The sequence below is a fragment of the Rutidosis leptorrhynchoides genome, chromosome 8 (genome assembly GCF_046630445.1).
Source record: "Rutidosis leptorrhynchoides isolate AG116_Rl617_1_P2 chromosome 8, CSIRO_AGI_Rlap_v1, whole genome shotgun sequence".
Lineage (NCBI taxonomy): Eukaryota > Viridiplantae > Streptophyta > Magnoliopsida > Asterales > Asteraceae > Rutidosis > Rutidosis leptorrhynchoides.
This window is the reverse complement of record NC_092340.1, coordinates 170,090,347-170,104,869: the sequence shown is the minus strand read 5'-3', so window position 1 is coordinate 170,104,869 and position 14,523 is coordinate 170,090,347.

The window sequence follows — 14,523 nt, the reverse complement described above, 5'->3', positions numbered from 1 at the left end:
GTTGCGACTTATGTTGGTAAGTGTTTGACTTGCTCGAAGGTCAAAGCCGAACATCAGAGACCTTCTGGGTTACTTCAACAGCCGGAAATCCCACAATGGAAGTGGGAAAGGATCACAATGGATTTCATTACTAAGCTGCCGAAGACGGTGGGCGGATGCGATACTATTTGGGTTATTGTTGACCGCCTCACCAAATCTGCACACTTCCTAGCGATGAAGGAAACTGATACAATGGAAAGACTTGCTCAGCTGTACATCAAAGAGGTTGTATCTCGTCATGGTGTACCTTTATCAATCATCTCCGATCGCGATCCCCGTTTTGCTTCCAGATTTTGGCGTTCTTTGCAAGAAGCCATGGGAACTCGTCTTGACATGAGTACTGCTTATCATCCTCAGACTGACGAGCAAAGTGAACGAACGATTCAGACCTTGGAGGACATGCTGCGTGCATGTGTCATTGATTTTGGAAAGGCCTGGGAAAGGCATTTGCCACTCGCCGAATTCTCGTACAACAACAGTTATCACTCAAGCATTAATGCTGCACCTTTTGAAGCATTGTATGGTCGTAAGTGCCGATCTCCTCTTTGTTGGGCCGAGCTAGGTGAAGTGCAACTCACCGGGCCCGAGATAGTCCATGAAACCTCGGAAAAGATTGCTCAGATTCAAAACAGACTCAAGGTAGCCCGTGATCGCCAAAAGAGTTATGCTGATCTTAAACGTAAAGACTTTGAATTTAATGTTGGTGATCGCGTAATGTTGAAGGTTGCACCTTGGAAAGGTGTGATCCGTTTTGGAAAACGTGGAAAGTTGAACCCACGATACATTGGTCCTTTCGAAATCTTGGAACGTGTTAGACCAGTTGCTTACCGTTTGGATCTACCAGCACAATTGAGCTCAGTTCATCCTACCTTCCATGTGTCAAACTTGAAGAAGTGTCTTGCTGCACCCGAACTCATCATACCTTTGGAAGAACTTACTATTGATGACAAACTCCACTTTGTGGAGGAACCTGTTGAGATTATGGATCGTGAGATCAAAACTTTGAAACGCAACAAGATTCCGATTGTACGAGTACGATGGAATGCCAAACGAGGACCTGAGTTTACTTGGGAACGAGAGGATCAAATGATGCGGAAATATCCTCATCTTTTCCCGACTCCTCCATCTACTTCAGCTTAAATTTCGGGACGAAATTTTCTTTAACAGGTGGGTAATGTAACGACCTTGGTTTTTCCAACGTTATTTATTAATAATTATTATTATTAATACGCTTGATTAAACGAATGTATGTTATTACATTTACATGTTGCTTTGATTGCCCGTACTTGAACTTTAAATGCCCGAAACGTCTTTGTGACACCCGGAACTTGCACGAATAATATTTTAAGATATTATTTACATTCATGATTAATTTTATTAATCATTTTAATTAACTAAGGTGATAGATTAATTACTTGGGCTTTATTTGGTTTAACTAGAGATTTATTGAACTTGGGCTTTAATTAATGAAATGGACTCATGACTTGGGCTTCCAAGCCCACCCTACTATTATTAGTGGACCTTTAGCCCACTCTTACAAGTGTAAGTATGATACTTGAACTTAAACTAGTTGGTTACATAGAATTGGAATATAGTTGGCTCATTATCCCCATGAACACCACCCTTTTACCCAACTTTTGCAAGCTTTTCCACCTAGTGACCAACAAGCAACACACCCACCCCCTTGGGAGCTGCAGGCCGTCGGCCTTGGGGTCTCCATAAGGTGGTTTTTGACTTCATTTTCTCATTACAACTCATTTGAAGTCTTCTCTCAAAACACACACACTTTACTTACAATTATCTTTCTCTTTTTCTCTCTCAAAGTTCTTTGTTCTTGCAAGTAAGTTTGAAGACTTTTTCTCCTCTTCCTTGCTTAACAAAACCGAACCCATGAGGTACCATAATCATCATCATGCTTTGTTGTTTTTAATCTTTGTTTACATGTGTTGATTACTAGTTATTTATTACTTACTTTCTAGCTTTCAAGAACAAACTTACTAGTTTGAATTCTTCATCTTATATCTTGTATTTATCAAGAACATCCAAGAACATAATCTATCTAGTTATGTTCTACATATTTTGTTTCAAAAGATTTAAAGTTTATAATCTTTATAATTGTTACTTGTGTTCTTGTTTGTTGTATGTTACTAGAATACCACCTTCATGGTTGGTTTAGGCTTATCATTCATTTTCTTTATTTCTTATTGTTAGTTGCTTACTACACATTTGAACAAGGACATGAAACCAACAAGAGCTTACACTTTGGTGCAAGTATCATGGATCCAACACTTGGTTGTGATCTTTCTTAGTGTTCATGAACTTGTTCATAAACTTACATGTAACCTTGGTTCATCAAACACTTACAACACTTGCACTTGAGTTATGATGGACAAACCTTGGTCAAAATGATGTTAACACAACAACGAGTTGTACACTTGAAGCTATACGCATCAAGGATGAGAACCGTGATGAACATCAAGCACCGAGACAACCGGAACTCTCCAAAACCCACTGTTCTGTCCAAAACCTACTGACCTGATGCTTCTGGAACAGACCAGTAGACCTGGGCTGTTCTAACCTTTATTTTTAGATAGAACTTTTCGAGTAGATAACTTTTCATATAGGACTCGTCTTAATCCGAGTTACGGTTTAGGATTTATGGCCCTCCGATCGTTACCATGTCCTTTAACGTTGTGCAGAAATTTCTGACCTACTCGCACTTAGACCGTCGCCACGGTCAAACCAAGACGAGTTTGCTTCTGTAAATTTTACCACACTTAAGGGACTCATAGACGGAGCCATGACCACTGGTCTCACCTTAATTCAGTAAGGGTAGAGGCCGTGGTGACTGACCGAAGTCAGCCTTTGTTTTAAACGACTTTCATAAACGAGTCTTACTTGTTACCTTTTGTTTAATGATGATTGATGATGACCCTTATGACCTTAATTACGTACTTGTAAACCTTTTGAGACGACTTATTGACTTAGTGCTATTTGACTTAGGTTGAGGACGTTTGGACCGTTACTTGCACACCACTTTCCGACTACTACCTTACCATTACTACTAATCATTGTGAGTTATAGCATTCCCTTTTTACTTTAACTTATTTTGGGAACTGAGAATACATGCGGATTTTATGTTTTACATACTAGGCACGAGTACTTAAACTTTATATATGTGTGAGTTATATAACGGCAGAAACATTCCCTTTAGCTCGGTAACGTTTAATCATTGGTTTTTGAACCGTGAACGCGAATCTTAGATATGGATCCATAGGGTTTGACATCCCCACTCGGGCTAGTAGCGCTAGCATTTAACGAGTGTTTAATACTTCGAGGTTATACGCACTTGCCAAGTGCACTTTAAGGGGGTACATTAAACGTTAAGTTAGTTACCGGGTGCCCACGGTTAAGCATATACTTTTACATACTTTTGAAACGCTCGTTGTAGCACTGAAATCTCGTGGCCTACTTACGTTACTGTTATACTTAAACTATAGCTCACCAACCTTTGTGTTGACCTTTTTTAAGCATGTATTTTCTCAGGTGCTTAAAGTCGCTTCCGCTATCTTACTAGTCGTGCTGTAGAACCCGCTGCCTAGAGTTGTTATCGCATGACTACTTATGTTGCATTCAAACTTTTTACTTATGAACTTATGTTATGTAACGACCATTATGGTCACGTACACTTATTTAATGCTTCTACTTAGCGAAGCATACTTTTGATTTGTAAAACAATTGACGTATGTTATGACGTCACTTTTATTTATGAATGTAAACTCTGTTTTGAAAACGCATATAGTACTTAACCTTGTAATGATCCTGTTGTTGATGGTCCGTACATGATGATTTAGTACGAGGCGTCACACTTATACTAGGAAGACCATTCTTAAACACGGCTAAAGCAATAATAGACGTGTTCGATAAGAAACTGACCCTAAGTATAGAGGACGAGAGTGTTACCTTTTCTGTTGATAGAGCCATGCAACAGCCGCAATCTGCAGATGATACATGTTATTACATTCAAACTATAGATTCACATGCAGAATTGTTAGAAGAATTTCCAGAATTACAAGGAACAGGAGAATGTTCTTTAGGAGAAGGGACTAAACTAATTGACGAAGCTGAAATGTTAGATGCACTCATGGCTAATGAATACGAACCAACAACGGAAGAACTTCAATTGCTAAAAGAAGAAGACAGATATCGATACAAATCATCGATAGAAGAACCACCGACATTAGAGTTAAAGCCACTTCCAAACCATTTGGAATACGCTTATTTACATGGTGAATCTGAATAACTTGTAATAATATCATCTTCTCTTACAGAAAATGAAAAATCTCAACTCATTTCTGTGCTAAAAACTCATAAACCAGCTATTGCATGGAAGATTCATGACATTAAAGGCATAAGTCCCTCGTATTGCACACATAAAATCCTTATGGAAGAAGGTCATAAAACATATGTGCAACGCCAACGAAGACTAAATCCTAATATGCAAGATGTTGTTAAGAAAGAAATTATTAAAATGCTTGATGCAGGTTTAATTTATCCAATCTCTGATAGTCCATGGATAAGCCCAGTTCAATGTGTACCTAAGAAGGGTTGCATGACTGTCATCACAAATGAAAAAAATGAGCTTATTCCTACTAGGACTGTAATAGGATGGCGTGTCTGTATTGATTATACAAAATTAAATGATGCCACCAGAAAAGATCACTTTCCCTTACCTTTCATTGATCAAATGTTGGAAAGGTTAGCCGGGAATAGTTACTATTGTTTTCTTGACGGTTTTCCCGGATATTTTCAAATTCCAATAGCACCCGAGGACCAAGAGAAAACCACCTTCACGTGCCTTTATGGTACTTTTGCTTATAAATGCATGCCATTTGGACTTTGCAATGCCCCTGCAACCTTTTAAAGGTGCATGATGGCAATTTTTCACGACATGATAGAAGAATGCATGAAGTTTTTATGGATGACTTTTCAGTCTTCGGTGATACCTTTGAAACATGTCTAGTTAATCTTGAACGAATGCTTATTAGATGCGAGCAATCAAATCTAGTTCTTAATTGGAAGAAATGTCATTTCATGGTTAAAGAAGGCATCGTTCTTGGTCATAAAATTTCAAAGGAAGGAATTGAAGTGGATAGAGCTAAAGTAGATGTAATTTCTAAACTTTCACATCCCACCAATGTTAGAGGAGTTAGGAGTTTTCTAGGGCATGCTGGTTTTTACCGACGTTTCATAAAAGATTTTTCTAAATTTGCCACTCCTATGAATAAACTCCTAGAAAAAGATGCTCCATTCATTTTTTCACATGAATGTATCAAATCTTTTAATATCTTTAAAGAAAAACTCACTAATGCGCCGATCATGATAACTCCAAATTGGAATCTACCATTTGAACTCATGTGCGATGCAAGTGATTTTGCAATGGGAGTCGTTTTAGGACAAAGGATTGAAAAACAATTTCAACCTATTTATTACGCTAGTAAGACGTTACAAGGAGCACAAACGAATTACACAACTACTGAAAAAGAACTCCATACTATTGTCTTTGCTTTTGACAAATTTCGTTCATATCTCGTTCTAGCTAAAACGGTGGTCTATACTGACCATTCTGCTCTTAGATACCTATTTTCAAAACAAGATGCCAAACCACGATTAATCTGTTGGATCTTACTCTTACAAGAGTTCGATAATGAAATCCGAGACAAAAAGGGAGCAGAAAATCTCGCCAATGATCTTCTTTCTCGTCTTGAAAATCCCGAATTAGAAGTTCTAAATGAATTGGCTATACAAGATAACTTTCTTGATGAATATCTTTTGAAGATCGATTATAATGAAATTCCATGGTTTGCAGACTATGCAAACTACTTAGTATGTGGATTCCTTGAAAAAAGGGTTGTCGTACCAAAAACAAAAGAAATTCTTTAGTGATATAAAACACTATTTTTGGGAAGATCCACATTTATTTAAAAGTTGTCCCGATGGAATAATACGCCGATGCGTATTCGGAGATGAAGCTAGTCAAATCTTAAACCATTGTCACACAGGACCAACAGGAGGACATTATGGGCCTCAACTTACAACAAGAAACGTCTACGACGCTGGATTCTATTGGCCTACGATTTTCAAAGACTCACACCTTCTTTGTAAATCCTGTGATGCTTGTCAAAGGGCCGGAAAAATAAGTCAACACGATGAAATGCCACAAAATTTCATTCAAGTATGTGAAGTATTTGACGTTTGGGGTATTGACTTTATGGGTCCATTTCCAAAATCTCGTAATAATCTCTACATTCTCGTTGCCATTGATTATGTATCTAAATGGGCGAAAGCACAAGCTCTCCCAACTAACGATGCACAAGTTGTAGTCAACTTCTTAAAATGTCTTTTTGCTAGGTTTGGAACACCAAAAGCTTTAATAAGTGATCGGGGTACTCATTTTTTTAATAATCAACTTGAGAAAGTTCTTAAAAGATATGGAGTAACTCATAAAGTCTCAACCGCTTATCATCCACAAAAAAGTGGACAAGTTGAAAATACCAACCGAGCTTTAAAACGTATTCTAGAGAAAACTGTAAGATCAAATCCGAAGAAATGGTCCATGAAATTAGAGGATGCACTCTGGGCTTTTAGAACAGCCTACAAAACTCCAATTGGAACCACACCTTTTAAACTTGCTTACGGAAAAGCATGTCACCTTCCAGTAAAAATTGAACATAAAGCATTTTGGGCTTTGAAGACATGTAATCTTGATTTGCATGAAGCTGGACGTCTAAGGTTAAGTCAACTAAATGAATTAAAAGAATTAAGACATGAAGCATACGAAAATTCGTTAATCTATAAGGAAAGAACGAAGAAATGGCATGATAAAAGAATCAGAAGTTCAAAAGAATTTAAGGCAGGAGATAGAGTTCTTCTTTTTAATTCACGATTCAAGCTATTTCCTGGAAAATTGAAATCAAGATGGTCTGGACCATTCATAGTTAAAAGAGTTTTCCCATACGGAACAGTAGAATTAATAAATTCAAATGGGATTGAATTTAAAGTTAATGGTCACAGAGTTAAACATTACATACATGGTCCGATGGAAGTTGACAATGAAGTCAATCATAATTTCACAACTCAAGAAAACCCTCAGAATGAAAACATAAATATGTTATCAACAGCATATGAAAAACCAAAATCGGAAGACGGGGAAGCTTCAAATTGGAGTGATGAAGAAGAATTCCTATACAAACCTCCCATTCTAAGAAACGAAAAAAATTATGAACAAGAAGTTCAAGTAGAAGTGCAAGAACCAAGAAAATACCACTTGGAAAAGGTTAACAAACCAACTCTACTTACTAAAGTAGGAGACCCAGGTGAATTTATCATTTCCTGCTTTCTTAATGATGGTGCTATGTATAATGGGCTCGCAGATTTAGGAGCAAGTGCAAATGTTATGCCTCTTTCCTTATACAAAAGATTAGGTGTGGGTAAATTAAGACTAACCAGAATAGGTGTTCAATTATTTGATCAAACCATTAAACACCTGGTTGGAATAGCCAATAATTTTCTTGTTAAAGTGGAAAGTTTGACCTTTGTTGCAAACTTTATAGTTATTAATATAGAAGAAGACCTTGATATTCCTCTAATTTTAGGTCGCCCATTTTTAGCAACCACCGAAGCATTCATTGATGTAAGAGAAGGTAGAATGACACTTAGGGATGGTAACAAATCGGTTACCTTTGTGAACCGAAAGTTTAGATCTTCACCAACCAAAACAGTTGAACCCATAAAAATGCCTATGTGTGGGAAAGATGAAGAAACACCTAATGATAACACGATAACAAAGAACCCCGTTATTGATACGAAATTAGATGAACCCATTTTCAACAGTTCAACAAAGTAACTTTATAAACGGATTCAAGATGCTAGGATTAAGGGGAACTTTAAGTTGTGTAACCGATTAGTATCCAATTTGTCGCCTAAAGAAAAGGCAATGTTAGTTGAATTTGTGAAAGTTACAGAGGAAATCAACAATTGGCTTGATGCAAAAGTCAGAGATATACAAGTTGTTGATAGTCCAATTGAAAACGAAGTTAATCACAATTTCGACACCACAGCTAACTAAGTGTGGGGAGAATCAAATCTTTTTAAGGATAATATATATTTCTGTTAGAGTTAGATTTTTTGTTTTCGTGTAGTTCTCGAGAATGGAATCCGAATGGTCTTTCCCTAGCAGACCCTAAAGAACTAGTCTTCTCCCTCCATTCTGAATTTTTAATTCTTTTAGGTTTTACGAGATGAAGAATTCCTTTGATCTGAACCATGGTCTACTACTACACCCTATGATTACTAAACGTAATAATGACACACTTCCGAGTGAACTAGTATCATTCATAAGAGGAAAAATGGATGAAGTGGGGAAAGAACTCATGAAGAATCATCATAAGACACATTTTGGTAAAGAAAAATCAAAATCCGCAACAAAAAGAAGAGCACGACACCTTGAAAGATGTAATAAATGCGGAAAATGGTCACACGAAGGTAAATGTTCAAACAATCAAACATATTCAAATACCGAATTTGTTACTCTATGCAGAGAAGGACCGTTCATATGTTTAGAAGAAAAGTTATTGAAAAATCAAGGTTACACTTATGTAGCTATGGAAAATCAAATCACACGACTCTCCTATGAGTCGGTTAAAGCAGGTCTCTGAAAATTCTTTCTCATAGGTAAGTATGTACAGTTTTTATTTTATTTTATTGCTTTTAACCTTTTGATAATAAACGCTGAATCGTTCGCTATAAAGTATTAAATTGATATTCAATAAAATTAGGTATGCGAAACCGAAATTATTGATATCATACAAAAATTTATTACATCACTGTGAAATTTACCGTTTATTCTTAAGGTATAAATATCTTTAATCAATCAATCTAAAATATTTCAAAAATTCGTCAGGAGTAAAACTAGGTAATATAGCCGAAATTACTTTACCCAAAAGATAGGCGTATATTTTTGCTAATATTTTATTGATTAAATTGGGATAAAAGACCAAAAAGATTTTTAATTTTAATTTTTACCTTGTTTTTAAATTAATATTAAATTATTATTATAAATCTTTTTAAATCAATATGTTTAAGTTTTTAAATATTTTAACAATTAATATTTTTAATATAAATTTGTAAAATTAATGTATAAAAATATTAATAATATTAATATGAATTTTTAATTTTATGCATTTTAAATTTAAGTTTGGTGTGAATTTAAAAAAAAAAAATTTACTTTATTTCATTATGTTAAAAATTTGATACCTAAAATTCGTCGTAAGTTGAAGACTATATTATGAAACCGAAATTGCTTTACCCGAGGGCGGGACGAGAAATTTTATTATCATTATTTTTAATCTTATTAAATTAAAGTATGCCAAAAACATTTAAAAAACCCAAAAATCTTTGCTTTTAAAACAATCGCTTTAAAATGACAAATTTTAAATTTTGTCGAGGGACAGACTAGGTAAATGTACCGAAACGACCTCTTCCTAAATAAAAAGGAAAACAAAATTTTAAATAAATCACTTATTTGTTTTAAGAAGTTAAAGGTTATGTTAAAAAAAAAAAAAATAGATCAGACCCGATGCGATCGCATGGGGTTTCCTCTTCAAATTCATGCAGTCGCATGACCCCATAAAACTGGACAAATAAAAAAGCTCCATGAGCTGTTCTGTCTTCCCACTTCAACACACACACATACACGAACATTCCCTCAAAACACACTCAAATTTCATCATTTTTAAACCAAAATCCACCAAATTTCGTCCTACAAACCGCTATAAACATGCATTTCTTCGGATTTGGGAGCAAAAAGGTAATGATTACACCCCTAAAACTCTTTAAATTCGAATTTTAGTGTTCTTGAGCTAAATTTTACCTAATTTAATTTTGATGATTTCTAGTGTAATCAGAGTTAAATTCTTAGTATATTATGTATGTATAACCTAGATTGATGCTATTTAACATGATTTGAAGCCTTAAACTTCAAAAAATTTAGAAATCTAGGGTTTGTGTTCTTGAGCAATTTGGGGCTTTTTGATATAAACAGGTTATGGCCGATTTTTGTCATGAATTAGTGCTAAATTAAGTAGTGTAACATGTTTAGGTTGCTAAATAATCCAAACTTTGATCCTAAACATGATTTTTGAGAATTAAAGTGGACTTTTTAAGTCTAAAATTCATGAACTTGATTAATTTGATATAAATGCCATTTGAAGCTTGTTTAATTGCTAGTAATAATTATTTTAACATGTTATTTGAGTTGAATGCTTATGAACTTTGTATACATTTTCATATATGCTTATTTGAAAAATTGTAGAATTGATAAAAATATGAAAATGAGTATAAGTTTAATATGGATTAAACATGTTATTGTAATTGTTTTAATGTGTTATTTTGCTAACAATAATGCATATTTGGATGCACAAATTTTGTGTTTAATGTGTTTTGCAGAGAAATACAGATACGGGCGGTGCATCATCGTCTAGGAAAACTGATCCGGAACCACAGCCAGAGATGCAATATCACGAACCGGAACACCAAAATGAACAACAACAACATTATGATCAACATGTGCCATACTATGAGCCGGAGCCACAATTTTTTATTGCCTACGTAGTATTTCCCGTTCACCATATAATAGAACACCCAACAATTCATGAAGAACAGTTGCATCCCAATTTAAGGATTGATAGAAGTTGGAGAGATTACCCGACGTATCAAAGTAACAAATTTAACTTTGGACCAAAAATGTAGAAGTACCAAGGGTAATAGATTGGGAGCCTTTGGAAAGGGTCCACCTAGCTAACCCAGTTAGGCAGCATCTAATCCAAAGGTATCGCAGCTCTTCTTTTTCCGATTGAGAACGTTTATTTACCACTCGTAGGCCTGTATATAAAGAGTGGTGTGTTGAGCTAATGAGTACTATAGATTTTAATAAGGATGTAGATAGGTTAGATGATAGGAGTTTTCTTAGATTTTTACTTGGCCGTAGGATGTTCAGGATGTCCATGCTGGACATGGCCAGGGCTTTACAGATTTACACTCCCGCTGAATTACTATCACCTGATTGTACAAATTTGATTTATCATGGTGAGCGGATAGATAGAAATTTTGACACTAACGCCATCTGGAGGCGTATGTCAAATTTTAATGTGTTTACGCGGGGAGGAAGACACTCCTTGATGATGTACCGTGAGGGTACGAAATAGTATTATTTTTACTAGGAAATACTACAAAATATGACACAAGTTTTATTAATTTACGGATGGGATATACCTAAACCTTGCTACAACACTATAGGCAGTGTACCTAATCGTAGAGTAGTGTAGTTTTTAGTAAGTCCGGTTCGTTCCACAGGGAGCTAGTGATTACGTACTATATTTTTATAAAACTATATTTATATAAATATATATATATATATATAAGTAGTAATATTATTATAAAAGGGGGGGTTTTTACCGTTTAATGACCGGTTTGTCGATTTTATATTTTTAAGCGTAAAGATAAATGACAATAATTAAAGTGCGTAAAATAAATAAATGACGATAAATAAAATAACAATAAATAAAATTGCGATAGAATATGAAATAAAAGGATTATGCTTATTTAAACTTCCGTAATCATGATGTTTGACGTTTTGATTTTAATTAATTGTTACTCGGGTTAATTGTCCTTTGTCATGGTTTATTTGATACCTATCTGGTTTTTATCCATAATAGTCCATCGGTCATAAATATAAAGTGCGAGTGTCCTCGTCAAATTACCCTTATACCCGAAGTCAAATATTCCAACTAATTAAGGATTTAAACTGTGACGCAGTTATCACTTCTGTCAACAATTACACCAGTTATCACTGTATGTAATCTACCCCTGTTTTGATTAGATATGAATATTAATTTACCCACTTGATCAGTTTGAATAATCAATTACCCAACCCGAATAATTAATTAAATGATTATAATAGATTCCATATGAACGTCACTAAATAGGACAACCATAATCATTATTAATTATTAGGATAATTAATTTGAAGATAGGTTCGACAGACTCCAATGAGTTGTCACTCAATTAGACAATACCCCCCATCTATTAATAGTCAATAGTCCAATTTCCACAAGTGTCGGTCTTTTGCCCAAACCTTAATTATGGTACAAAGCCCAATTACCCAATTTTAATATTTTAGCCTAACATCATGATTACTTCGTTTTAAATAAGCATAATAATAACTTAGCTACGAGACATTAATATAAAAAGGTTGAACATAACTTACAATGATTAAAAATAGCGTAGCGTTACACGGACAGAATTTCGACTTACACACTCAAACGATCTCTATCATAAATCTTATTATTATCATAATTTAAAATTAAAATTAAGATTATTGTTATATCTTATTACATTAACATTATGATAGAGATTTTTAGATATTGATATTGATAATAGATTTTTAGGATAGAAAAAGGGATGCCCTTTTAAATTGATCGATAATCATCGCCTTTTATAGGCAAAATATGAAATTGAATTTTCATTTATGACCCCTGAACTATGCTAAATTAACAACTTTTTATTATTTAATATTATTCTTATTATGAATTATTTAAATATTATATTTTATTCTTGTGCATAGTTGACTCGTAATTTTTACACCGTTGCGTCGAGCGTTAAGAGTTGACTCATGTCCCGGTTCCGGATTTTCGAACGTCCTTGCGTACTATTTTATATCGTGTACTTTGCGTTTTGTAACTTGTACTCTTGTCATTTTTAGACGTTCTTCATCAATAATTTGAACCTTTTTAATTGTATCTTGTACTTTTGAGCTTTTTGGACCTTTGTGTCTTCAATTCGTCGAATCTGCCTTTTGTCTTCGCACTTATTTAATATAAACGAATATTACTTGAAAATAGAACAATTGCAACTAAAATCTTGTCTTTCTTGAGGGATAATGCTATGAAATATATGTTCCTTTTTAGCCTTATCAATATCCCCACACTTGAGCGTTGCTTGTCCTCAAGCAATACAGTCTTGAAATAAGATAATACAAATCACACGAATCACTTCTTTATTCTTCACACTTTGTACATCAGTGATTTTGATAGAGCGGTATAAACAATGATAGTAACGATAGAACCATGGTTGAAGGTGGTTGTGCCATCCACAGTTGCCTCGGGTTCAGGTCAATGACACTTGCAATCAAATAGCCGATTTACTTTCGGTTTCCAAAGCAAAGTGCACATTTGAAAGGCGGTTTACAGTCCCACATGACTATAAAAATGTAGATCCTTAAGGAAATTGGATCTTTATGAAAACATTTGATCTTTTGAAAATTCAATCTAGATTTTACCCTAGATAAGTTTTCTGATTTGACCCACCATTCGTTGTTGCAAAATATATTTGTGGATCAATATTTTGGCTAAAAACTTTTAGGTTCGTGTAATCCACTGTTATCCCTGTATTGGAAAGCACACATCCAGTTTACTTGTTCCGTATATTACCTTTCGGTAAACTACCGTCCGGTTGTAAAGGAAAGCGATGAACAAGAAACTGTTAAGGCAATGTCCCATGACATGCAGATGATTATGGTCTTTTGACGTGTCGGATGCTAGTACTATCCTTGGTAGGAGCAATAGTAAAGATCATCCTATGATTTTTCAGTCTGGCACAAGGTCCTGTCTCCGACCATGCTATGCAACCACCGTTCTTACGGTTGATACCCGATTTGGTTTAGGTGACCTAATGAATTCCAGGTGAATTCCTAGGATTTTACGTTCAATGGTGATGAACGCATTGAAAATGGGTTTTCAAAAAACAAATCGGTTTGTATTTTTGATCAAAATATTTTCTCGTTCAAGCTCGAGTTTAGATATCATTGAATTCCATAAGTTTGTAATTCTCAATCTTTAAGGTCAATCTCAAGGATTGAGTAATATCAGGCTTAAAAGCTGATTTTTGATCTTTAAGGAGATTATCCTTTCTGGGGATCTGATTCATTAGTCTTATCAAGCTAATTTTCACGGTGCCTCCCCATTGTACGAGATAAATCCTTCTCATGGTTAGGATAAATCTGACCACCTAGCGACCCTGTTTGATGCTGAGGTCCGTGGATTTCCTGCTGATTTTAGTGATGACTTTTCTAGATTTTTCGTCAACCTACAGCTGGTCTGGACGACAACTTCATGACCTAAATCAAGAAGCGCGTGTCTTTTTCGGAAGACTTTACTTCCTTTTAATGATGAAATTGATTCATCGTGTAGATCCATCTTTCTTTAAAATATATTACAGTAAACCGGGCAAAACTGATTAGTATCGTCCAAAGCAAAAGTACCTGCAATAATTCTTATACAAAAATGTGATAGATAGTTTTTAATTGAATAACTTGGTACATTCTCCCCACACTTAGCTTTTATTTATTCTTTTCTTTGCCTTTTTATT